The sequence below is a fragment of the Sparus aurata genome, chromosome 1, assembly GCF_900880675.1.
Source record: "Sparus aurata chromosome 1, fSpaAur1.1, whole genome shotgun sequence".
In the NCBI taxonomy this organism is placed as follows: Eukaryota; Metazoa; Chordata; class Actinopteri; order Spariformes; family Sparidae; genus Sparus; species Sparus aurata.
The window spans coordinates 4,822,676-4,847,897 of NC_044187.1; the positions used below are offsets into that span (position 1 = coordinate 4,822,676).

General features: G+C 41.7%; 3 long non-coding RNA genes across 5 annotated transcripts; all 3 read left to right on the forward strand.

Annotated features, from left to right (window-relative positions):
- Positions 1–1,938: 1,938 nt before the first annotated feature.
- LOC115587821 (uncharacterized) lies at positions 1,939–21,567 on the forward strand. 3 transcript variants are annotated; one of them, XR_003985190.1, is made up of 5 exons: positions 1,939–2,105; positions 15,932–16,013; positions 16,460–16,520; positions 21,065–21,210; positions 21,423–21,567. It is a non-coding gene; the product is annotated as an uncharacterized LOC115587821 (long non-coding RNA). The 3 variants fall into 3 exon arrangements; XR_003985191.1 differs by having other exon boundaries at positions 21,068–21,210; XR_003985192.1 differs by having other exon boundaries at positions 16,463–16,520.
- LOC115587732 (uncharacterized) lies at positions 2,241–3,081 on the forward strand. The gene is made up of 3 exons (XR_003985150.1): positions 2,241–2,317; positions 2,422–2,488; positions 2,670–3,081. It is a non-coding gene; the product is annotated as an uncharacterized LOC115587732 (long non-coding RNA).
- LOC115587737 (uncharacterized) lies at positions 8,271–9,122 on the forward strand. Its single transcript, XR_003985152.1, has 3 exons — positions 8,271–8,357; positions 8,462–8,528; positions 8,710–9,122. It is a non-coding gene; the product is annotated as an uncharacterized LOC115587737 (long non-coding RNA).
- Positions 21,568–25,222: the final 3,655 nt, after the last annotated feature.

Below are 25,222 nucleotides of genomic sequence, written 5' to 3' on the forward strand. Positions count from 1 at the left end.
TTCATCATCTCTGGTTTAAAAATGATCAGAACTTTATTTCATCTTTCAGGTGTTGATGATCAAACCTGCAACAGAGTGATTTACACTGACAGAAGCATCTGTGCCTCCAAAGGCTCATCAGTGGACATTTCTTGCACTTACAGCAGTTATGAAACTATCAGATCTAAATTCTGGTTCAGTCCTGAACGTTCTCATCAGTGGCAGAGTCCTTCACAGCCTGAGGACCTTAGTGAAGACTCCCAGTTTGCAGGTCGTGTTCAGGTCCTTGAATCAGAGAAAGGACGATCAGCTCTAAGAATCACTGACCTGACAGAGAGTGATTCAGCTCAGTATCACTTCAAATTCACAACAGGAAGCTTTGAGTGGAACAGTAGTTTACCTGGTACAACTCTGACTGTCACAGGTACTGATGAACACACACTGATGTAAAACATCAACAAAGTACATTTAGAAACAGTGAACATGTTGAAAATGATGGATCATCATGAGTTTGTGTAATAATTACTGTTGTGTTAGCACTAATGTTCACTGCTAGTTCTAGGAATAGTAACTGTTGTGTTGTCGTGTGTGTACATCTATCAGTGATTTCTGTTAGAACCAGTGATAATAATATTGTTTCTTGTTCTCATATCCAGCTCTGCAGGTGCAGGTGACCAGAATAACAGTCCACCAGTCTGATACTGAGGCAGAGCTGAAGTGTCACAGCAGCTGCAGTCCAGCTGGTCGTCTTTCCTACGTCTGGTTCAAGAACAGACAGAAAGTCACAGGGGTGGAGACATCTTCTTTTAAAGGCCGGGTTTATCCTGGAGACATCATCTCTTGTGCTTTGAAAGGACATGAGAACTACGGCTCTCCTTCAGTCTGTGAGTTTTATCCACTGTATCAGGAAAAAACACATACATTTCAATCACAACAGTCAATTGTCTGATAACATATTCTAATTGTTAAATAATACATGTTCATATCTCCTCCAGATGCTCCAAAGCTTCCCTCTGTGTCAGTGAGTCCCTCTGCTGAGATAGTGGAGGGCAGTTCAGTGACTCTGACCTGTAGCAGTGATGCTAACCCAGCAGCTAATTACACCTGGTACAAGAAGAATGGAGATCCAGACCTTCATCCTCTCAGTAAAAATCCACAGCTTGTCTTCAGCTCCATCCAGTCCTCTGACTCTGGAGAGTATTACTGTACAGCTGAGAACGAGCTGGGGAGGAGGACGTCTGAATACATCTCTATTGACGTGACATGTGAGTTTTATTCTTGAGATAACATATCTCTTAAATCTGTCCAGTCGAATGTTTTTGTGCCACACTTTCTCAGCTGTAATTCCTTGAGCAGCTCCAAGAGACTTTAGATCTTTCATGCAGTTTCCTGACCAGATTGGAACAGTGCTACACACAGCCGTTCACAGTCTGTGATTCAAATAGCATATGAACTACTGTAATAACACATTTAACGTAGAATAATCTTTTTACATCTCTCCTCCAGATGCTCCAAGACTTCCCTCTGTGTCAGTGAGTCCCTCTGGTGAAATAATGGAGGGCAGTTCAGTGACTCTGACCTGTAGCAGTGATGCTAACCCTGCAGCTAAATACACCTGGTACAAGGAGAAACAAACACTGATCCAAGGACCAGACGGAATTTATCATTTCTCCTCCATCAGCTCTGAGGACAGAGGGAACTACTACTGCAAGTCTGAGAATCAGTATGGAGAGATCAACTCTCCATCTCTATTTATAGACGTCCAGTGTGAGTAACATGAGGAAGTCACTTAGACTGACAATGGAACTAAAATAAAATGTTGACTAATATTGATTAGTTGTCTCTCTGTACATGTTCTCCTCCAGATGCTCCAAGACTTCCCTCTGTGTCAGTGAATCCTTCTGCTGAGATAGTGGAGGGCAGTTCAGTGACTCTGACCTGTAGCAGTGATGCTAACCCAGCAGCTAATTACACCTGGTACAAGAAGAATGAAGACTCACCAAAAGCATCAGGACAGATCTTCACCATCACTGACTTCAGAGCTGAACACAGTGGGAATTATTACTGTGAAGGCCAGAACAGCAGAGGACGTCATAACTCCACCTTACAACTGATTGTTGTGGCAGGTGAGACACTAATTAGTTGATTAACAGACAGTAACACCTGGGAAACCGATTAATGAATCAAACCCTACTAGTGAGGTCCACTACAGTCTATCTAATATCTGTCTATCTCCATTTCCAGGGAGCTCAACAACAACAACTATGATAAATATCATCAGGTTGATTCTGCTGGTTCTGATGTCGGTTCTGCTGCTTCTGTTTTGTCTGTGGATGAGGTGAAACTACAAACATTAACATTAACTGATCTGTTACTTTGAATGTTTACTTTCACGTTTGAGTTTTTAATGAACATTTTTGTTTGTTTGTTGATTTCCTTCAGGAAGAAGAAAAGTCTGAGCTCCACCACTGAACCAAATGAGCCCATAGAGACTGTGGAGATGAGAGAGGTATTGGACCACAGTGATGATACATCGGCACATTTACTGTCAATGTTTTTATAACAAAGATCAAGTTAAGGAAACAGTTCTGCTTTAAACATGTCTGAGTTTGTTGTCATTTAAAATCTAATTGTGTCCACGTTCCATTTATGAGGCCATTGACTCTCATCTTGTTGTCTCTCCCCAACAGTTGGAGTCTGATCCTGATTACACCAACATCTCACCTTTGAACAGAGAAACTGCAGCATGTGGCAGAAGTTCTGAGTAGCATGCAGCTTTATGTTTACCTGTGCAGGTACATTACATATGTGAAGGATTACACTTGATATGCAACATGCTATTTGATCTTTTAATGCTCCAGAAATAACTTCTTATTCTAATGCAGTAACTTGTTTTGAAGAAATACTGATTGTTCTATCACATCACACCTGTCCTGGCAGAGAAAGACATGTGGAACAGGAAGCACAGTATCTCACAGCATGTACATTATATATTAAACACAATGACATGTAACATGAGCCCAGCTCTATCACTCTGTAGCTGTAACATGTTCAAAGTACTGCAGTGGCTGATTGAAATAAACATCCAGCTTCCAACAACAACTCTGTAGTTTGAACATCATGTCAGTTCCCTCTCTGTGCTGCAGAGGGCGACACTGTGCAGAAAGTTTTGGATTTCAGCTTTAAACAAACTCTTTTTGTGTTTTTGAATGACTTTGTTTTCTCTGACTGTGTTCTCAGCACTTCTTTCATTTGTATTTTTTTTAGTTGTTGTATTTTTTGCAGGTCTTTAATTCTTGTATTGGCTCCTGCCTGCTCCTCCTGTTTTTGTTCCTTTTTGTATTTTGTATTCAGACCTCAGCTTGTTATTAAAGCTCACCTTTTGTTCCTTACCTTGCCTGCCTCCTGAGTGTCTTGTGTTTGGTTCCCACCATTTCATGACTCATACGAATACCAACTGACCAACAATGGACCAGGCGTGGGAAAAAATCTCTGATGTGGAAATGAAGAAGTACTGCTTAATTTGTGAACAACTGAACTCCATCACAGGTTCTGTGGACAGGCTGTTTTCATACAACTAAATCCCAAAGACACACTGCTCAAGACCAAGGCTGTTGGACTCACAACTTGTAGTCACTGACTTCACTAACAGCCTGCTAACCTCCTGCCTGCTCCAGCTCCTGTCTCAGGGAGTCACCAGCCTGCTAACGTTGCTTCCAAGCACCGCAGAGGTCCCCCTGTCTGTCTCCTTGGAGGGTCTTCTGCCCTGTGGTTGTGGGTCTCCCCTGTTGATGCAGGTCTTGTTCCTGGGTCAGTCGACGCCTTTCCGACCGCTGAGTTCCAATCCCTGCAGACCCACCACCAGACCCCCCAACACCATCATTCACCAGTCTTCTCTGACACCCAGTCAGACCTGCCTCATGCCATAGTCCTGGTGCACAGTTTCCATTCTCCAGTCATGCTGCCATGTTGCTTGCCTCCTGCTTTGGTGTCCAGCTGCTAGGCTGTGGTCCTACAGCCCTCCAGCCTGGCATCCTAGGGCCTCCAATGGTATCAAGACTCTGGTCCTGGTCTCCAGCTTCCTGAGGGCTTCCAACTTTGCCTCGGGTCTCGTGGCCTCCAGCCGGTCATGGTTTGATAGTGAAGGTTCCCTCTTGTTCTTTACCCTGCCTGCCTCCAGAGTGTCTTCTGTTTGTCCTCTCACTATTGTTGCTACACTCAACATCCAGTTTATTGTCTAAACATTAGCTCACACACCGTCTGATGAATGTCTGGTTTAGGCTTTTTAATTGAATTAAAGCTCAAATTAAAATCAGGGCTGACTGAACCTTTGCTGTTCTGCTGCCTCGCCTTTGGAACAATATCACATTTAGTGTTCAGTTTTCTGATGCGTCCATGTTTTTGAATCATGTTTGTGAAGCAATAGAAAGAATCATTTATTTTGTTCATCTTGAGGGTTTACAGGCGCTTATCTCTCAATACATGTTGATAATATAAAGAGGAAGGAAACCAGCAATTTACCACCTCGATGTGTGTTTAAGATAAGTGAACCAACCAGAGAGAGACAAACTGTCTCGTGACCACGTCTTTCCTCTTTATGTAGAAGTGTTTGGTGAGATGAGCTGACATTCAGTACTTCTCATGTATGTGATCGACCTGCTGATTTAACAGACGTGAGGAGAAGCTATGAGTTTAACACCAGCAGCGAGTGGATTTGTTGTCGTCCTTCTCTCTGTACAAGGTACTGTACGTCTACATTCATACTGTAAGACTGTTAGCATGGTGGTTTTATAGTAAAGATTTGATGTGCAACAGTGCACAGTTAGAGATAGTAAAGCTATGTTTGTGTGGATGTACATCAACAGTACATACTGCACATTAACAACGGAAAAATCTAAAGAGAGAATCTGTTAAATAAAATGAATCGCTCTGAGGAACTTCCTCCATCGTTCAAACTTCCTCCAAACTCAACTTGAGCCTGCGTTCGTAGGTGTTAGAGGCTGGTCGATGTGCTCCGATGGCATAATTAACACAGGAACCAAAGTTCAGAAATAGTACAAATCTCTATCATGTCTTTCACGTCAAGAGAAATTAAATACCATCAGAGTAACAAGATGAAGAACAAGTGTACGTCACACAAATTTGTATTAAGAATGTGGCTAAAATAAGAGAATAAAGTAGAGGTGCTGCTTGTAGTAATGAAGCCACAGAGATTTATCATCTGATTCCAGTTCCTGTCAGCTTCACAGAGTTTGATTTTGTTTTATTTTTATAACTTTATTGTTTGAGTTCACTCTTAGTGCTCTCATCAGCCTCATTTCCTGTTTTCAGTGAAACATCTCTAAAACCAGCTGTACACTACCTGCCCAGCACCAAACAACAGACAGAGTTAGCATCTCACTGGACACCAAAGTAGAGTATTTAGCTGCTAGACAGATATTTTATCAGTATCTGTGAGTATTTCTTGCTTCAGGATGAATTTTTCAGTGTTTTCTATCTGTGAAAAAAGTTGCTCACACCTCAGAGTTCTGCATTTCTCTGCAGTTCTCATTCACACTCTGCAGCAGCCTGAACACAGGAAGATAACCAGCAGACACTTGTTTCATACGTCACACTTTTCTTAGAAGTACTTCTCTCTAAGTGTTGTGTTAAAGTACACAGTGTCAACACATTGTTGCTCCTTCACTGCAGCCTCTGTGTGATGTCGGTCCTCAGTGTTCTCAGATCATGTGCACATCTTTCACTGTTCCTTTGCTTTAAATATTCTCATGTAAACCTTAATGATTTGTACATTTCTTCATACCTCTGCTGACTTTGGCATGAAACATGAAACTCAAACAAGTTTTCATGATAAGATTAACTTTCCACACTGACTTGATTTAAGATGGCATAAAGGTCACAGTATTTTGGACTTCACAGGCTGAAGCTCCTCCACTGTAGTCAAAATCTGTCTCCTGATGTTTTGAGTCTGATTGTAGTTTCTGATGTTCTGTGTTACAGTTATACAGGGTCAGGATGACTATGGAGTGACTTACAGCTCTACTGAGATCTGTGCCTTAAAAGGATCAACGGTGGAAATAAGCTGCACCTACAGATACCCATCCAGAGTAGATGGCCGTGATACTGAAGTTAATGGAACAATCTGGTTTACCAAACTGAGTGGAAAACAACCTGTGGATCTGAGAACAGACTCAGATTATCAAGATCGTGTTGAGTACAGTTGTTCTGAGAAGAGCTGCACTCTGAGAATCACAGACCTGAGAGAGAGCGACTCAGCTGAGTACCAGTTCATGTTCATTACAAAACAACCAGGTGGGAGATATACTGGTTCACCTGGAGTCACTTTGAGGGTCACAGGTATCATTTTCATATTTTAACTATCATAAATGTATGTGTGTGAATGTTGTGAATAAATGTGTGTGTTTGTTGACAGTTTGTCTAAAATTACATTCTTGTTCCTTCTTCACATCCAGATATCCAGGTGCAAGTGACTGAACTTCCTTCTTCCCGTCCGGACCTGAAGTGTCACAGCAGTTGTCGTCTACCTGATCGTTCTTCCTACATCTGGTACAAAAATGGACAGAAAATTCAGTCAGAAACATCTCCTACTTATTCAGTGTACTATAATTCTACAGACAGTTATTCCTGTGCTGTTAAAGGACATGAGGATTTCCCCTCTCCTCCAGTGTGTGAGTTTACTACACTAACATAACACCATCTGATGGAGTCTGATAACTACATGTACTTTAGTATGGAGACCTTCATTTTGACTCTTCATCAACTAATCAAAAATTAGAAATCATCAAAACTTTGTTTTATCTTTCAGGTGTTGATGGTCAAACCTGCAACAGAGTGATTTACACTGACAGAAGCATCTGTGCCTTCAAAGGCTCATCAGTGGACATTTCTTGCACTTACAGCAGTTATGACACTATCACGTCCAAATTCTGGTTCAGTCCTCATCAGAGTTATCAGTGGCAGAGTCCTTCACGTCCTGAGGACCTTAGTGAAGACTCCCAGTTTGCAGGTCTTGTTCAGGTCCTTGAATCAGAGAGAGGACGCTCCACTCTGAGAATCACTGACCTGACAGAGAGTGATTCAGCTCAGTATCACTTTAAATTCACAACAAGAAGCTTTGAATGGAGGAGTAGTTTACCTGGTACAACTCTGACTGTCACAGGTACTGATGAACACACACTGATGTAAAACATCAACATAGTACATTTAGAAACAGTGAACATGTTGAAAATGATGGATCATCATGAGTTTGTGTAATAATTACTGTTGTGTTGGCACTCATGTTCACTGCTAGTTCTAGGAATAGTAACTGTTGTGTTGTCGTGTGTGTACATCTATCAGTGATTTCTGTTAGAACCAGTGATAATAATATTGTTTCTTGTTCTCATATCCAGCTCTGCAGGTGCAGGTGACCAGAATAACAGTCCACCAGTCTGATACTGAGGCAGAGCTGAAGTGTCACAGCAGCTGCAGTCCAGCTGGTCGTCTTTCCTACGTCTGGTTCAAGAACAGACAGAAAGTCACAGGGGTGGAGACATCTTCTTTTAAAGGCCGGATTTATCCTGGAGACATCATCTCTTGTGCTTTGAAAGGACATGAGAACTACGGCTCTGCTCCAGTCTGTGAGTTTGATCCACTGTGACAGGAAAAACACATACATTTCAATCACAACAGTCAATTGTCTGATAACATATTCTAATTCATTGATATATGTTCATATCTCCTCCAGATGCTCCAAGACTTCCCTCTGTGTCAGTGAGTCCCTCTGCTGAGATAGTGGAGGGCAGTTCAGTGACTCTGACCTGTAGCAGTGATGCTAACCCAGCAGCTAATTACACCTGGTACAAGAAGAATGGAGATCCAGACCTTCATCCTCTCAGTAAAGAACCACAGCTTGTCTTCAGCTCCATCCAGTCCTCTGACTCTGGAGAGTATTACTGTACAGCTGAGAACGAGCTGGGGAGGAGGACGTCTAAATACATCTCTATTAATGTGACAAGTGAGTGAAACACTTTATATAAATATAAAAACCAACTTGAATATGTTCAGGTTTTACAGGAGAAGATTCTTCTGATCACATCTATTCTCTTTAAAACCCATGAATGCCACTTTAGTAACAAACACTTAAACTAGAACAACACCTCTCCTCCATCACAATAAGTCGTTGACTAAAGGACAGTAACTCCTGGGAAACTGATAAATGAATCAAACCCTACTAGTGAGGTCCACTACAGTCTATCTAATATCTGTCTATCTCCATTTCCAGGGAGCTCAACAACAACAACTATGATAAATATCATCAGGTTGACTCTGCTAGTTCTGATGTCGGTTCTGCTGCTTCTGTTTTGTCTGTGGATGAGGTGAAACTACAAACATTAACATCAACTGATCTGTTACTTTGAATATCTACTGTCATGTTTTCTGAGTGTCTAATGATAATTTTTGTTTTGTCAATTTCCTTCAGGAAGAAGAAAACTCTGAGCTCCACCACTGAACCAAATGAGCCCATAGAGACTGTGGAGATGAGAGAGGTATTGGACCACAGTGACGAGAAATCAGCACATTTACTGTCGATGTTTTTATAGCAAAGATCAAGTTAAGGAAACAGTTCTGATTTAAACATGTCTGAGTTTGTTGTCATTTAAAATCTAATTGCGTCCACGTTCCATTGATGAGGCCTTTGACTTTCATCTTGTTGTCTCTCCCCATCAGTTGGAGTCTGATCCTGATTACAGCAACATCTCACCTTTGAACAGAGAAACTGCAGCATGTGGCAGAAGTTCTGAGTAGCATGCAGCTTTATGTTTACCTGTGCAGGTACATTACATATGTTAAGGATAATACTTGGTATGCAACATGCTATTTTATCTTTTTAATGCTCCTAAAATAACATTTTACTCTAATGCAGTAACTTGTTTTGAAGAAATACTGATTGTTCTATCACATCACACCTGTCCTGGCAGAGAAAGACATGTGGAACAGGAAGCACAGTATCTCACAGCATGTACATTATATATTAAACATATTGAAATGTAACATGAGCCCAGCTCTATCACTCTGTAGCTGTAACATGTTCAAAGTACTGCAGTGGCTGATTGAAATAAACATCCAGCTTCCAACAACAACTCTGTAGTTTGAACGTCATGTCAGTTCTGTCTCTGTGCTGCAGAGGGCGACACTGTGCAGAAAGTTTTGGATTTCAGCTTTAAACAAACTGTCTTTGTTTTCAGTCTTCAGAATAAAGGTTTTATTCATCAACAGTGGACACAAATAAAATGTGAATCACTTTGTTTTCTCTGACTGTGTTCTCAGCGCTTTTTTGGTTTGTATTTTATTTAGTTGTTGTATTTTTTGCAATTCTTTAATTCTTGTATTGGCTCCTGCCTGCTCCTCCTGTTTTTGTTGCTTTTTGTACATTGTATTCAGACCTCAGCTTGTTATTAAAGCTCACCTTTTGTTCCTTACCTTGCCTGCCTCCTGAGTGTCTTGTGTTTGGTTCCCACCATTTCATGACTCATAACAATACCAACTGACCAACAATGGACCAGGCGGGTAAAAAATCTCTGATGGTGGAGCTGAAGAAGTACTGCTTAATTTTTGAATGACTGACCTCTATCACAGGTTCTGTGGACAGGCTGTTTTTCTAAAACTTAATCCCAAAGACACACTGCTCAAGATCAAGGCTGTTGGACTCACAACTTGTAGTCACTGACTTCACTAACAGCCTGCTAACCTCCTGCCTGCTCCAGCTCCTGTCTCAGCGAGTCACCAGCCTGCTAACGTTGCTTCCTAGCACCGCAGAGGTCCCCCTGTCTGACCCCTTGGAGGGTCTTCTGCCCTGTTGTTCAGAGTCTCCCCTGTCGACGCAGGTCTTGTTCCTGGGTCAGCGACACCTTTCCGACCGCTGAGTTCCAATCCCTGCTGACCCACCACCAGACTCCCCACACCATCATTCATCAGTCTTCTCTGACACCCAGTCAGACCTGCCTCATGCCATAGTCCTGGTGCACAGTTTTCATTCTCCAGTCATGCTGCCATGTTGCTTGCCTCCTGCTTTGGTGTCAAGCTGCTATGCTGTGGTCCTACAGCCCTCCAGCCCGGCATCCAAGGTCTCCAATGGTATCAAGACTCTGGTCCTACTCTCCAGCTTCCTGAGGGCGTCCAACTTTGCCTCGGGTCTCGTGGCCTCCAGCCGGTCATGGTTTGATAGTGAAGGTTCCCTCTTGTTCTTTACCTGCCTGCCTCCAGAGTGTCTTCTGTTTGGGTTCTCACTATTGTTGCTACACTCAACATCCAGTTTATTGTCTAAACATTAGCTCACACACACTCTGATTAATGTCTGGTTTAGGCTTTTTAATTGAATTAAAGCTCAAATTAAAATCAGGGCTGACTGAACCTTTGCTGTTCTGCTGCCTCGCCTTTGGAACAATATCACATTTAGTGTTCAGTTTTCTGATGCGTCCATGTTTTTGAATCATGTTTGTGAAGCAATAGAAAGAATCATTTCTTTTGTTCATCTTGAGGGTTTACAGGCACTTATCTCTCAATACATGTTGATAATATAAAGAGGAAGGAAACCAGCAATTTACCACCTCGATGTGTGTTTAAGATAAGTGAACCAACCAGAGAGAGAGAAACCGTCTCGTGACCGCGTCTTTCCTCTTTATGTAGAACTGTTTGGTGAGATGAACTGACATTCAGTACTTCTCATGTATGTGATCGACCTGCTGATTTAACAGACGTGAGGAGAAGCTATGAGTTTAACAGCAGCAGCGAGTGGATTTGTTGTCGTCCTTCTCTCTGTACAAGGTACTGTACGTCTACATTCATATTGTAAGACTGTCAGCATGGTGGGTTTATAGTAAAGATCTGATGTGCAACAGTGCACAGTTAGAGATAGTAAAGCTATGTTTGTGTGGATGTACATCAACAGTACATACTGTACATTAACAATGGAAAAATCTAAAGAGAGAATCTGTCAAATAAAATGAATCGCTCTGAGGAACTTCCTCCATCGTTCAAACTTCCTCCAAACTCAACTTGAGCCTGCGTTCGTAGGTGTTAGAGGCTGGTCGATGTGCTCCGATGGCATAATTAACACAGGAACCAAAGTTCAGAAATAACACAAATCTCTATCATGTCTTTCACGTCAAGAGAAATTAAATGCCATCAGAGTAACAAGATGAAGAACAAGTGTGCGTCACACAAATTTGTATTAAGAATGTGACTAAAATGAGAGAATAAAGTGGAGGTGCTGCTTGTAGTAATGAAGCCACAGAGATTTATCAGCTGACTCCAGTTCCTGTCAGCTTCACAGAGTTTGATTTTATTTTATTTTTATAACTTTATTGTTTGAGTTCACTCTTAGTGGTCTCATCAGCCTCATTTCCTGTTTTCAGTGAAACATTTCTAAAACCAGCTGTACACTACCTGCCCAGCACCAAACAACAGACAGTTAGCATCTCACTGGACACCAAAGTAGAGTATTTAGCTGCTAGACAGATATTTTATCAGTATTTTTGAGTATTTCTTGCCTCAGGATAAATTTGTGACTGTTTTCTATCTGTGAGAAAAGTTGCTCACACCTCAGAGTTCTGCATTTCTCTGCAGTCCTCATTCACACTCTGCAGCAGCTTGACCACAGAAAGATAACCAGCAGACACTTACGTACGTCACACTTTTCTTAGAAGTTCTTCTCTCTAAGTGTTGTGTTAAAGTACACAATGTCAACACATTGTTGCTCCTTCACTGCAGCCTCTGTGTGATGTCCGTCCTCAGTGCTCTCAGAGATCATGTGCACATCTTTCACTGTTCCTTTGCTTTAAATATTCTCATGTAAACCTTAATGATTTGTACATTTCTCTAAAGTAATTTCTCTGTTGACTTTGTCATGAACCACAAATGCCACTGAAACTTTATTTACAGTATCAACCCATTTTTAAAACAGACCTTAAGAGAAACATGTGATACAGATCAAGTCTTACTTACCATTCTAGTTAAGATAACAGAGACTGTCCAAAAACCTGTTGATGAATTTTCATTCATCTGATGGTGATAAAGGAGATTCTGGTGACGTGATGCCTTATGTCGAAGTATTTAATGAAGCTCCATCGAGGAGAACGAAGCTTAACAGTACATGTGGTGAGACAGTGTATTGCTTCACCAGTGTTGAAGGACACTTCCTGGTCTCTGACTATTGAACTTGTTGCCCGAATACTGCTTCTTTAAGTCACGTTGTAATTGAAGAAAGAATATGGTTTTTGGTCGATCGTGAAGTTTGTGTGTTTCTGGTATGAGATATAGTGAAGGTTAGTGAAGGCACAGGAACCTCTGACCACACAGAAGTCGGTGACTCCGATCATGACCTCAGGGTGACTCTACCTCCTCTGTAAGCACAGTGGGAGATGTATACAGACAGATTTACTACTATGAACCTGTGAGACTGAGCATATGAAGATTGCTTTACAAAACCGGCTGAAGGCCTTTACTCGCCCACCAAACACAGGTTTGTATGAAGAGAGCCACAGTGTGTTGAAGTGTAGCTTCACAGACTGAAGCTCCTTCACTACAGTGAAAATCTGTCTCCTGATGATATTTTGAGTCCGATTGTGTTTTCTGATGTTCTCTGTGTTACAGTGATACAGGGTCAGAATGGCTGGGGAGTGACTTACAGCTCTACTGAGATCTGTGCCTTAAAAGGATCATCAGTGGAAATTAGCTGCACCTACACATACCCATCCAGACTAGATGGTGTTGATAATGAAGTTAAAGAAACATTCTGGTTCACCAAAGAGAGAAGATATCAACCTGTGGATCTGAGAACAGACTCAGATTATCAAGATCGTGTTGAGTACAGTTGTTCTGAGAAGAGCTGCACTCTGAGAATCACAGACCTGAGAGAGAGCGACTCAGCTGAGTACAAGTTCATGTTCATAACAAACCAACCAGGTGGGAGATATTATGGTTCACCTGGAGTCACTTTGAGGACCACAGGTAACATTTTCATTCATACTTTAATTATTGTACAACAATAATATAAATGTGTTGTGTGTGTGTGTATGTTGACAAGTTGTATGAAATGAAAGTCTTGTTCCCTCTTCACATCCAGATCTCCAGGTGAAGGTGAGCACATCCTCAGAGCCTAAGAGGAAAGGCCTGAAGTGTCACAGCAGATGTCGTCTACCTGATCATTCTTCCTACATCTGGTACATAACTGGACAGAAAGTTCAGTCACAAACATCTTCTACTTATTCAGTCAACTTTTATCCTGAAGACAGTTATTCCTGTGCTGTTGAAGGACATGAGGATTTCCCCTCTCCTCCAGTGTGTGAGTTTACTACACTAACATAACACCATCTGATGGAGTCTGATAACTACATGTATTTTAATATGGAGACCTTCATTGTGACTCTTCATCAACTCGGGTTTAGAAATGATGAGAACTTTGTTTTTATCTTTCAGGTGTTGATGGTCAAACCTGCAACAGAGTGATTTACACTGACAGAAGCATCTGTGCCTCCAAAGGCTCATCAGTGGACATTTCTTGTACTTACAGCAGTGATGAAACTATTGAATCTAAATTCTGGTTCAGTCCTGAATGTTCTCATCAGTGGCAGAGTCCTTCACAGCCTGAGGACCTTAGTGAAGACTCCCAGTTTGCAGGTCGTGTTCAGGTCCTTGAATCAGAGAGAGGACGCTCCACTCTGAGAATCACTGACCTGACAGAGAGTGATTCAGCTCAGTATCACTTCAAATTCAATACCATCAACTTTGAATGGAACAGTAGGTTACCTGGTACAACTCTGACTGTCACAGGTACTGATGAACACACACTGATGTAAAACATCAACATAGAACATTTAGAAACAGTGAACATGTTGAAAATGATGGATCATCATGAGTTTGTGTGATAATTACTGTTGTGTTGTCACTAATGTTCACTGCTAGTTCTAGGAATAGTAACTGTTGTGTTGTCGTGTGTGTACATCTATCAGTGATTTCTGTTAGAACCAGTGATAATAATATTGTTTCTTGTTCTCATATCCAGCTCTGCAGGTGCAGGTGACCAGAATAACAGTCCACCAGTCTGATACTGAGGCAGAGCTGAAGTGTCACAGCAGCTGCAGTCCAGCTGGTCGTCTTTCCTACGTCTGGTTCAACAACAGACAGAAAGTCACAGGGGTGGAGACATCTTCTTTTAAAGGCCAGGTTTATCCTGGAGACATCATCTCTTGTGCTTTGAAAGGACATGAGAACTACGGCTCTCCTCCAGTCTGTGAGTTTGATCCACTGTATAAGGAAAATACACACATGCAGATGGACACGTGTAAAGAACTAAAAGTACAAGTCATATTTATTGACTGTCAGTTTCCACCAGGGGAATCTGACAACGGACAGCTCCACGATCAGAGTCAATTACAATAGAAACAGAGACGGATATATTTCAATCACAACAGTCAATTGTCTGTAATAACATATACAAATTTTCCATCATTACATGTTCATATCTCCTCCAGATGCTCCAAGACTTCCCTCTGTGTCAGTGAGTCCCTCTGCTGAGATAGTGGAGGGCAGTTCAGTGACTCTGAACTGTAGCAGTGATGCTAACCCAGCAGCTAATTACACCTGGTACAAGAAGAATGGAGATCCAGACCTTCAACCTCTCAGTAAAGAACCACAGCTTGTCTTCAGCTCCATCCAGTCCTCTGACTCTGGAGAGTATTACTGTACAGCTGAGAACGAGCTGGGGAGAAGGACGTCTGAATACATCTATATTAATGTGAAATGTGAGTTTTTTTTCTTGAGATAACATATCTCTTAAATCTGTCCAGTCGAATGTTTTTGTGCCACACATTCTCAGCTGTAATTCCTTGAGCAGCTCCAAGAGACTTTAGATCTTTCATGCAGTTTCCTGACCAGATTGGAACAGTGCTACACACAGCCGTTCACAATCTATGATTCAAATAGCATATGAACTACTGTAATAACACATTTTAAGTAGAATAATCTTTTTATATCTCTCCTACAGATGCTCCAAAGCTTCGCTCTGTGTCAGTGAGTCCCTCTGCTGAGATAGTGGAGGGCAGTTCAGTGAATCTGACCTGTAGCAGTGATGCTAACCCAGCAGCTAATTACACCTGGTACAAGGAGAATGAAGATCCAGACCTTCAACCTCTCAGTAAAGAACCACAGCTTGTCTTCAGCTCCATCCAGTCCTCTGACTCTGGAGAGTATTACTGTACAGCTGAGAACGAGCTGGGGAGGAGGACATCTGAATACATCTCTATTGATGTGACATGTAAGTGAAACAATTCATTTAAAATAACAGATTAAATCTGTACAGTCTTTGCAGGAGAAGATTTTACTGTCATGTCTACGTTCTTGTGCTCCACATTCTCAGTCCGCTGTAATTCACTGAGCAGCTCCAGGAGACTTGAGGAGTTTGATGTTGCTTTGGGACTCAGATTCAAACAGTGATACACACAGCTGTTCACACTTTATGGTTTAAATACTACACATTCTATAATTGTAACAACCACTTAACCTTTTCTCTTAATACATTTATAGATGCTCCAAGACTTCCCTCTGTGTCAGTGAGTCCCTCTGCTGAGATAGTGGGGGGCAGTTCAGTGAATCTGACCTGTAGCAGTGATGCTAACCCAGCAGCTAATTACACCTGGTACAAGGAGAATGAAGACTCACCAAAAGCATCAGGACAGATCTTCACCATCACTGACTTCACAGCTGAACACAGTGGGAATTATCACTGTGAAGCCCAGAACAGCAGAGGACGTCATAACTCCACCTTACAGCTGATTGTTGAGGAAGGTGAGTTATCATTTCCCCTTCAATTGTTTTTGTCCAACTTACAGTCACATTTGGACCCAATAGTTCTTGTAACTTCCAGTGTTTGTTCTCTGTCACTGTTTTCCAGCTACATGGAAGTTACCAGTTGCTCTCTCAACCACTGCTGTTATTCTGGTCTTCATACTACTCGCTGTCTTTTTCTGCATCAGGTGAGCAGTTCAGTTTTTCTGTGATTGAATTTGCTTCACATCTTAAAAGGAAAGACTTACATATGTAAGATGACAGAGTTATTGGCACTCTAGTCCCTCTGATATCAAGCTTGTTTTAAGAAGAACATATTTTTAGGTACCGCAGTAGCTCAGTTGGTAGAGCGTGTACCTCATGTATAGAGACTGCAGTGGTCCTGGGTTTTAATCTGACATGTGGTCCTCTGCTGCACCTCATCCACCACTTTGTCACTCTTATGAATTCATCTTTGACACCAAAGCCTTATCAGTCACTACATCGCTTGAGTACACCAACCATTTCTTATTTCAATATGCATTTGAGCATTGTACAAATGTATGCTAGAAAAAATATTAACCTTCTTCTAAAGTCTACGATGAGTTACATCATTTGTTTGTTTCTCTGTTCGGACCTTTTATCGTCTCGTCAGAAGAGTGAGGTCTTCACAACACCAGTCTGAGGCTGAGGAGAGACCAGACAACAGAGCACAGGTATAAACAGAAAGATCCTACCTTGTCCTTCTTTATCTACTTTCTTCCTCACATGAATCATTTCTTTTTCCTTCTATCACCCTCTCATACTTTTCTGTGTGCACCTCAACTCATGACCCGAATTAAGATAATGTGAAGGATTTGCTGCAGTGGAAGGGCAGTATTTTATACCGAAATTACTTCAGAATTTGTGAACTTTCATTTAAATACCCACAATAAATGAAGTTCTGTCCAACAATGCATCCATCACAGGGTTCAACTGTTAAATTAAAGGGGCACTATGTAGTTTTTGGCGAAGACATTTAAACTCAGATGTTAATATTTACATTATGAATGAGGTAATAATATAAACTCATAAAAATTTATCATTTCTCTAAGTGAATTGTAATGCTTCATGCAACACGATGCTGAAATTAATATAACACATTTATGAATGACTGAGTACATTGCCTCACATGGGGCACCACAAGTAGTGTAACCTTGATTGGGTTTTGGGTTAAATTTGACTATCATTAATAATTTATTATTGTCAGGGATAAATATTAATTTTCACAAATAAGATCCAATTCACATTAGATCACCTCAGGGCACCACCCTCGAAGAAGGGAAAACATAGCCAATTCACCACATCAGTCTCAGAAATAGGTACTGAACCGTTTGTAACACTGATCAACAATAACTTAATAATTACAACCAAAATGACCATTACAGCTAGCAATGGTTGAAAGGATGTTGGAGTCCTTGACAAAGTAGAGGTTGGCAACATTCAGTCTTGTACAAGTTGAATAGACAGCATGTAGGTTCAAAAGGCTTTTATTTAACACAAATATGAAAACACATAAACTATTAAATATATACAGGTGTGTGTCTGTGTGTGTGCGCGTGTGTGAGTGTGCGTGTGTGGCAGAACAAAGAAGAAACAATGGTGGTTCTTGCATCATGTGCTCACTGATATCACATGTGGGTGTGATTTGCTTCAGACCGAAGGACTGTGTGTGTGTGTGACATAATGATTATAGAAGATGGTTGGTTGCATGCAAAGACTCTGAGTCTGTGTGAAGAATAATTCTACTAACGTCAAATTAGCCGTGTAGCAAAGCAAACTACCAATAACCTGATCTGAGATCACATTAACATCCAAACAGTGAACACTGAATTAACACATGTGCGTTCCATCAACCAGAGCTAAAAGTCCTGTGCTAAGCTGTGCTATGCGATTGTGGGGCGGCACTGCCTTTATGCCTGCCTTAATAAGGTGCTCCCTCACAGTGATTGGCTGGAAAGAGCCACACAGCTGAAACCCATCAAACACTCCTTCATACTGCTACACTATGCTGTGTGCTATCTAGGCGGTCTAGCAGTTCAGCATTACCAGTCTTTGAAGAAAAGGTGCTGGTGGTTCATGGCTGATGAGCCAAGTAGGAGAAGGTTGGGATTCCAATGTTGAAAAATGCTGTTCTTCTTGTGCAAGGTCTGCTGAAAGACAGCAGTTGGACGAAACTGGTTGCTCTCTTCCTTTGCAAGGATAGCAGTTCTGTGCTAACTGGCTTGGTTTTCTTTGGATTGTGTAGTTAGCTGGTAAGCTTTGCATTGCAGCTGCTGGCATTAACTACACTGGAATACTTGCAGGAACTCACATCGCTGCTGTGAGGAGAAGTTCTTTGGGCCTGCTGCAAATGTAGCTGGCAACTCTCAACAGCTGTTAGTCCCAGAAGAATCCAGAAGACGAGACTTTGAGGACAGGCAGCCCTGTGGGAAGAGAGGTGGAGAATAGAGAGAATAAAGGAAGTTTGAGTTTTGACTATCTGGTCAGAGGGGCTGACTACATCTGTGGATCCCAAGAGAATAAACAAGCTGTTCTCAGAGGACAATAAGGACCCAGAACACTGTTTGAAGCTAGAAAGGTGGCAGGGTCCACCACCTGTAAACAAAGTAAAACAGGATGTAAATGTGTTGTCCTTCAAGGTCAGTTTGTATATTCAGTTTGTTTAGACACAAATATGAATGTGTTTTGAATGAATGTTGTGACCTCTGCTGGTGAGCAGTAGGTAGTGTAATAACAAATACAAGCTTCAGGATCACACATGGCTATGTCTTAGCAAATTAGGCTGAAAACTCTCCACTTTTTACTTAATTGAATGTTGGTTTGATGCTACAGCACAGTTAATGTTTTATTTACTACCAAGACCCACTGTTGTAATATTACAACGTTACCTTTAGCCACCCTAAAAACCAATCTGTTACATTTTATCTTGTTTTTTTACCACATTTACATAGTCATTGGGTCCTATTGTTTAGTCTCACGATGCTATTGGATAGTACATTTGTTTATAAGTCCCACCTCATGGCCATGAACTCACACAACCTCTCATGGTTTCCTTCGGACAACATTGCTTTGTTTAATTTGACTAAATTCTTCAGATTCAAGTAAGTAATATTTCTTTTATATTTTTTTTTGTTGTGATTACAATGTCTAGAACATGTACGTATGGAGTTTTTGTAGAATAGATTCATCAAGTTTCATTTAGAGCTTGTTACACATTTGTTGTAATATTACAACGTTGGGTGAGTGCGGTAGTCAAAATAGCAGGCTTGTTGCAGTGGGAACAAACAGGTTGTATTCTCTCCACTACACTACTGCCTGAAACAGAGTGTTTTTTTATACATGGAAAGTATACATACTACCCTTGGGTTCAAATTTGACTGATTTAAAAGTTTATCTCCAAAAAAATGTAGTTAATTTGATCAGACTGACCTAAAATTTCACAACTTTGTCCACAAAGAGGATATCAACAGACAATTCAGTTCTGAGAAAGTTGAACATTTTCCTGGATGTTTGATGTGGATGTAAGTGGGGGTATGCATGTTTTCCTTTTAGTATGATAATTAGAGGGCATTACAAGCAGTATTGTCATGTCAAGGCAGTATTGTGTGACTTAATGGCTGGTGATTGGGATGCACATTTCTTTTAGCATGATAAGTAGAGAGCATAGGCTAAGCCATTTACATTTACATTTAGGGCATTTAGCAGATGCTTTTGTCCAAAGCGACTCACAATAAGCAGACAGTATTGTCTGCCTGGAAAACATTGGGGAATTCACTATGTGGGAACAGCCAGGCAGGTGCGCCTGCCCAACTGTGACCTTGAAGACGAGAAGAGCTTGAAGAAAAAGGGGAGAGGAAGCAATGACGTCAGAGTGGAGGGGAATCACAACATCTGTGCTGTCAAATTGTCTGACAACAGGGCCATCACACTTGTGTTGTCCTTTGCTGGACCTGAACCTGTGCAGAAGATTCAACGCTGGGACAAAGCCAGCCGAACCTACACTGAAGTTGAGAGGCCTTACATTGTTGGTGCCAACAACAAGTACATGGGAGTTGTGGATTTGTTGGACTCATTTACCGCCAAATAGAGGTCCCCCATCAAATCCTGTCACAGGTACATGTACATCTTCTGGCACACCATCATCCTCTCTCAAGATCTCTAGCAAAGAGACAGTGAACAGGAGACAGTTTCAGGCACAGCCAGCATCCTCTCTCATCCTGGTGAACATGGCGCTCCAAACTCCAAAGAGAGGACAACCATCTTCAGGCCAAGGGAGCCCAGCAACAGTGACATCAGGAAGACCTCTGACTCCTCAGAAGAGACCATCCAAGAGAAGTGCACACCTCCCATTGGATGTACGCAAGGACCTAGTTGCGCATTTCCCAGTGAAGACAGGGAGAGGAAGATGCAGACACTGCACTAACATGCAATGCAGCAAGTGTGATGTTCACCTTCGCTTTTCAGAGGACAAGAACTGTTTTTGGGACTTATACTATGAATGAAAGTCAGCCATGAAAAGGAAAAAAGGAATGAAGAAGTCACTAGAAAAAGCTATTTAATAAAACATTTTTTAAAAAATTATTCATAAAAATATGAATGTGTGATTATTATTAATGTTATATACCTTTATGGGGCTAAGTAAGCAATCAACTCTGCAAATGAATCCTTAGTTGTTCTGAATTGTTGTTCAGAGAACATGAGTACACATACAGAAATTCTGCTCCCACCTAAGCCCAACGTTGCAATATTACAACATTTCTCTAAAAACGTACATAAACATTTTTTTTTTTTAAAAACTCTTTCATTTCTGCATCAGAGGCCTCTTACAACAACATCTGAAGGGTCAAACAATTTTTTTTTAGGTTTTTCTATATTTGGGTCTTACAGGGTTAAAGGGCCAGTTCACCCAAAAACAAAACTACATGTTTCTACATGTTGGCCTTCTCTCCAATATAATGGAACTAAATGGCACATTGCCTCCACCTTGTTGTGAAAACTTTCATATAGGAACTATTTTTGTATCAGCGTAAAGAAGGAAGCAAATGTCTACTTAAGTTATCACCAGCAATCCCTTGAAAGAGAGATTGCTGTAGAGTTTTTCTAGATGTATTTTTGGCACACAAGCCGAGTATATAGTTTAATTATATTGTGTTAGGGTTTCTTTGTCAAGAGTTTGAAAACATGGAATATGTAAAAGTACTCTTGTCCCTGTGACCAGCAGACAGAAGAACTTCACTACGGCAGCGTACGATTCATACGGACCCAGGCAGACACTCTTCACTCAGACGTCAGCCCAGCTCGGCCTCACAGGAATGAGGAGGAGAATGTTGTATACGCGACTACAAACTTCATCAGTGCCTCAGGGTGAGCAGCTCCTCAAACAAGATAATCTTTGCTGCTGTTTGAGTTTAAATGAAAAACACATGAAGTTTGAAGGTTTGTCAACAAACATTTGTTGCTGTTTTCTGGATGTTTTTTTATTCTAAACTGTAATTTCATGATTTTTTGAGGTTTATGTTAATTATTATATCATTTGTTCAACAAACTATTTTAATTTCTGTTTAATTCCTCTACAGAACAAACCATCAGGCAGCTGTGGAGGATCCATCTGCACTGTACAGCAGAGTTATCAAAAGCCGCCGATTGTGACAACAGCATGGCTCTGTGGTTGGTATCGATGGATCTTTTCTTCACTGATGGTTTGACTAAGAACACAGTGTTTGGGCAACAATATTTAATTAAAACCTCATTTATATTAATGAGAGCAGATTGAACATTAGAGACACCTCTGTGTGTAACACATGCAGTTCCAAAAATGACCACAACACCTACCTACAACTGTTCAAACATGAATGGAACATCATCACCTTCATGAAGGCAGAATTTATTATAAGACTGTTTTGTTTAACTGTATTTGTTTAGCTTTGTTGTAACTGTTTATATCACAAGTCAAATATCCTTTGTTTGTATTCACATGCTCATTTTCTAAATTTGTTTAATTTGATTTTTTTTTCCTTTATGGCTTTATTGATAGCTCAGCTGAAGATGTGACAGGAAACAGGATGAGAGGGTTAGGGTTAGGGGGAGTGACATGCAGCAGGCCGCAGGCCGGGAATCGAACCCGAGGCTACTGCAGCAAGGACGAAGCCTCTGTACCTCGGACGCTTCCTTTACAAACTGAACTGAACGGCACCCCCTGAATTTGTATTTTTACTTCACTGAATTCACAGCTCACTATAATTAACAGTCTATATTGCTGTTTGTGTCTATCTACTTTGAAAACTCTGTTTACATTCGTCACATTTCATCATCCTGCATGGAAAATAGCAAGTAAGACTTAAAAGAAAAACTCTTCTCTCTGACCGTATGTTGGCCAAATGACCAAAACTTTACTTTTTGTACAGCTTTTTTACTTTGAATATGTATTCAGGTCTGATTAAACGGAAGCTTTATCACATAATTGTGTTGTTGTGTCTGATATTAAAAGCACTCAACCACATTGGGACATGAATTCACTTTTAAAAGATCATTTTAGATTAAATAGGGTTCATCAATCCGTAAATGGTGTGATGCTAATGTTACACCCTGAAAAGTGGAAATCTCAGTAACGATACCCTGACACAATGCCTCCACTCTGGCAGCTTCATTGAAGACCACATTTTTACAAAAGTATTAATAGATGGTACAAAAGTTCCCAATTTTCTGTGATATCATAATATACAAAAGTACATATTTCCTGCAAGTCCATGTTTCATTGGGATTTTCTTCAAGTTCAAGTTACTTTATTAGTACCCTTGTTTGCAGTAGAAGACTTCTGATACACTCATAAGGGAAAACATAGAGACACAATCACACATCATACAACATCATCATCCTTCTGTCATTTAACAGGTAGATATTTTTGCATTTTTCACTTTCTTTTGAAAGGTTAAATCAAAAACAACAGGTAAATACACAGGAAATGTCATGTCATTGTCCATAACCGCTTCAACCCTTTTATGCGGTCGCAAGGTTTGTTGCTGGAGCAGATCCCAGCTGTCTCCGGGCGAGGGCAGGGTCCTCCCTCCCCAGCTCATTCCAGGGCCCTATACTGATGGCAGAAGTCGCCACGCAAGGTGCCAAATGCACATCAGGAGAAATTTGGAGTTCAGTATCTTGCTCAAGGACATTTCGACATGCAGCTCAGCCTGGAGCCAGTATCTGAACCATCGCCCTTCTGGTCACTAGCCGACCTGCTCTACCCACTGACCTACAGCCACCCAAGACAGGAAATGTTCTATGAATAAACATACATTTAAATTATCCAACTCAATTTTCACTAACAATGACCATGCCATCCTTTAGCATAAAGGTAGTTTTAATTGGATTAATAGGGGATTTGATGAGGAAAGGGAAGGGGGTCAAGGTAGGGGGATGAAGGAAAAGTGGAATAGAGTACACTGGATGAACAGATAGAGGAAACGAGTACGTTGGAGAGTGGAAAGGAGGGTTGAGTACATTGGACGACGGAAAGGGGGGTTGAGGTAGATGGATGAAGCAAAAGGGGGTACGGTAAGTGTGAGATAAAGGTTTGACATTGGGCCCTATTGCAAACAGCGAGGTTGAGGTGTCTGAGCAGTGAGAGGAGTTGATGCTTTGTGCAGCGGAGGAGTTACGATAAAGCTTCCCAGTTGGGAGGGAGTCTTGGAAGGTAGCTTCCTTGGAAGGGTGATTAGAGGAATTTGAGGGATGTGCTGGGTACTACAGTTAATTTGGTGGAAAGGGGAACTTCTGAGATGTATGAAGAGTCGTGGAGGACCTCCATGCCTGGGTGGAAACCAAAAGGTGGCAAAATGGGTGGGGTTGTGAGGGCAAGTGGACCTGGCATGGGCTCCACCGCAGAAAGACCAGATGTGCAATAGATGCAGTGCAACCCTCCTGAAAGTTATTGCATACCATCATTCCAAACTCATGGAGGACTGGCCTCCCCCTTTTGTTGACCCCATGGGGAAGCGGGCTGTGGGTTGGCACGTGGGCAGGGAGCAGGAATGTCTGTGATGGGGGAAGGAGGTGTAGCAGGTGCCAGACTACTAAATGTGGGTGGAGCACATATGGGTGTGGCCAGAGGTTGGGGCAGGGTGGCAGTGATGACACATTCAGTTGCTGGGTGTGAGGGGGCTCTTGAAAGGTTGCAAGTCAAGGAGGGTCTTGCCTTGAACTCAATAGAACTCTGAGTCAGGGCCCCCATTAGACGCAGGTGGTGGAACTGGTGGAGGCAGCCTGCAGCTTGGGTGGATAAATGGGAATGTTAGGAATTAAAACCTGTGCCACCGAACCACAGAACAAGGGGGGCGGTAGGGAGGCGTGGCAGAAGCCAGAGTAAAGTTACCGGTGGCTGTGGGGTTGAAGTTGGTTGGAGCAGTCCCCAGTCTCCGTTGCAGACGCTGCTCCTGTTCCTGGGTCAGCCAATGCCCCTCTGGCCCCTGGTTCTCTGTTAGCAGCCCAACCAACACCTTTTCCAAACCCTGAGTTTTCCATCCCTGCTGACCCACTACCAGACCTGACTGACCCACTACCAGATAATCAGTCAGTACCCTTCTCTGAAAGCCAACCAGACCTGCCTCATGACATAGTCCTGGGCCTCAGTTTAACCTCGAGTCCTGCTGCCCTGTTTCCGACCTCCTGCTCTAGTATCCAGCTGCTATGGCTTGTTATTAAATCTTGCCTTTTGCTCTTTACCCTGCCTGCCTCTAGAGTGACTTACGTTTGGGTCCTCACTATTGTTGCCACAAGTAACATCCAGTTTGTTTTCTAAACATTAGCTCACACACACTCTGATGAATGTCTGGTTTAGGCTTTTTAATTGAATCAAAGCTCAGATTAAAATCAAGGCTGACTGAACCTTTGCTGTTCTGCTGCCTCGCCTTTGGAACAATATCACATTTAGTTTTCAGTTTGCTGATACATCCATGTTTTACCCTCATTGCTTGTAAAGCAACAGTAAGAATCATTTCTTCATTTCATCTTAAGAGTTCACAGGCGTTCATCTTGACATACATGTTAATAATATAAAGAGGAAGTGAGCCAGCAAGTTAACACCTCGATGTGTGTATAAGACAAGTGAACCAACCAGAGAGAGACAAACTGTCTCGTGACCGCGTCTTCCCTCTTCATGTAGAAGTGTTTGGTGAGATGAGCTGACATTAAGTACTTGTCATGTATGTGATCGACCTGCTGATTTAAAGATGTGAGGAGAAGCTATGAGTTTAACAGAAACAGCAAGTGGATTTATTGTCGTCCTTCTCTCTGTACAAGGTACTGTACGTCTACATTCATACTGTAACACTGTTAGCATGGTGGTTTTATAGTAAAGATTTGATGGGCAACAGTGCACAGT